The following is a 2419-nucleotide window of genomic DNA, read 5'->3' as shown; positions in this document are numbered from 1 at the left end:
TTTTCTGGTCGTTGAACACAAACGAAGTACGCGAAGTTGCAGCTATGGCGAACTTTAATCTAAAAAAGACCCAAAGTCTAAGCGATGCCCTAAGGGTTGTATATATGGAGGAAGAGGGGGGAATTTCATGGCCCTTGGAGGAGGGGACCGAAACCAACCCTAACTCTTGTTTCCCCACACATACAGACTCTAAAAACAACCTATACTCAAGTATTTTGAAATTACATGGGCATGGCCCAATAATAAGGTGACGCGGCACCTATAATAGCCTCTGGACAAAATTTATGAAGTGTCATCTTGTATATTTCGTCCAAGGCTTTACGCACTCATTATGGTGGCTTCAAAGTCCTCAAATCATTACTTGTAACTCCGTTCTGGTTGCGCTTGCGCATGCCATCATCTCCATGCTTGATCTTGCTCCAATGATCGTCCTTCTTGTCCAAGCTAGGCCCTTCATTTGTAAGAAAGACAAATGTATCCAATTTAGGCAGCATCATATTTTCACGAACATTAGAATCATTACCAAGAAACGAAAGTACCTGGTAATTTAATTGGCATGCGCGAGCTCTAGTAATTGGTCATGTATATGTATTAGTAGGGGCTGTGGGTGTAACTTTGTTAGTGATGTGCACACTCAAAACACGTTGGGCAACTAAACTTTCATGCCTGTCAGCGTCTTCAGCAGCCATGTATTGCGTCCCTTGTTCAGAATCATGTCCACCGTGTTCTTCACGTGTAGTTAGAGCCAAAATCTCCTCATCATAGTCACTAGTGGACTCATACCCACCACCCTCAGTAGCAATCATCACACGCTTAGAGGGTCACTCTCTCGGATAATGAGCTCCACCCTTAAAATGATGACAAATGATATCATGTGTTTGCCTGATTGATGCCATATATGAAGAAGAGCTCTATGGAGGCCCAAAAGGTGTGCTCTTAGCAGATAGTGGTGGTTGTGCCGTCTTTCTTGTATCACGGTTAGAGGTGGCAGCTGACGGAGGTGCCGGTGTAGCAGAACATATGGAAGTAGGGGATGCACGCGGTGTCCATGATGAAGGTCGACCTGCAAAAAATTTAGTTCGCGCCAAGGCCTCTCAATCGTACACTTCACGTTCAGCTTTACAAGCAAGATGGAATAAACGAGTGATATTGTTATACTCCTTATACTCTAAAATGGTCTGAATATCTCTATTTAATCCACCCATAAAATGTGCAAGCATAGCCTCATTATCCTCAACAATACCACATCTAATCATGCCAATTTGTAATTGCTGATAATACTCCTTTACAGAATCTTTGTAGTCTCAAATGCTACAATTTTTGAAGTAATTCACATTGATAATATGGTGGAACCCAACGAGTACGCATAGCACTTTTCAAAGCAGCCCAACTAGCTTGAATAGGATATAATCTACAATGTTCAGACCACCATACACATGCAAAACTAGTGAAAGCACAAACAACAACAGCAACACATCTCTCCTCGGGATATTGTAAACCTGTAAAACGTTGTTCAGTTTGTAACTCCCAAGTAACATAAATATCAGGAACATGTCTACCATCAAATGGTGGAATATTCAATTTCAGTTTAGGTAGATGGTCATGATCTCGTACCTGAGGTGGTGGTGCAACCCTGCCGTTGCGATTATATGCATGAGCACAACCTGCTAGGGGTGGTGGTGATGGCGGTTGCACGTAGTTCTGATTTTGATCAACTTCATCCTCATAACAGTCCTCCTCCGCGACAGTAGCAACAGGAGCTATAGAAGCATCAACAGCAGTAACAGTGGCACCCGAAGTTTGTCCTGGCTCAAGAGGAACATGCTGCGCTCGCCCTGCTGGAGCGCTCACCCTGCTGGATTGCGATGTGGAGGTGGTTGTTGATGTTGTTGCAATGGTGCAGCAGATGCAGGTGGTGGCTGTGGTAGACGAGCGAGTACTTCATCGAACTTGGCGTCCAACTTGGTGTCAATGGTCTTCTCAATGTCGTCAATACTCGCCAGTGACTTTCCAATGCTGGCCATCACATTTTCCACCTGTTGACCTAACATTTGTTGAAACTTATAATGAAGCTCCTTCTTCGTTATGTTCTCCCATCCAAGTCAATCTTGTTGTCTTGTGGTCCTGCCATGGTTAGCAGCAATAGAAACACACAATAAGATGATCCTACAGACTACTAGAAAGTGGTGGGGTGTAACAAATCCGTCAAGCAAATCTCAAATTCTTACCAGTTCTTTCAGCAGGTGGTGATCGGCAACCATTGTAGTCAAAACTCTCAAAGCTTGGACAGAGTGATTGCTAGGTGGTGTCAAACACACGATGTAGATGTATGTGGAGCTGGGAAGGTTTATGATATGGTAGTAAAAATGTCAGCAATAATCAATTCAGAGATGCAAAATTGAATAAACACTCAACGACG

At 43.5% G+C, this 2419-nt stretch overlaps 1 pseudogene; it reads right to left on the bottom strand.

The window, feature by feature from the left end:
- Positions 1-1945, bottom strand: part of LOC147979535 (zinc finger BED domain-containing protein RICESLEEPER 2-like) — a 14894-nt pseudogene extending 12949 nt beyond the window's left edge.
- Positions 1946-2419: the final 474 nt, after the last annotated feature.

Source organism: Triticum urartu, chromosome 3A (assembly GCF_056163025.1).
Source record: "Triticum urartu cultivar PI428250 chromosome 3A, HENAU_Tu73, whole genome shotgun sequence".
NCBI lineage: Eukaryota > Viridiplantae > Streptophyta > Magnoliopsida > Poales > Poaceae > Triticum > Triticum urartu.
This window is presented reverse-complemented; position numbering and strand designations above follow the sequence as displayed.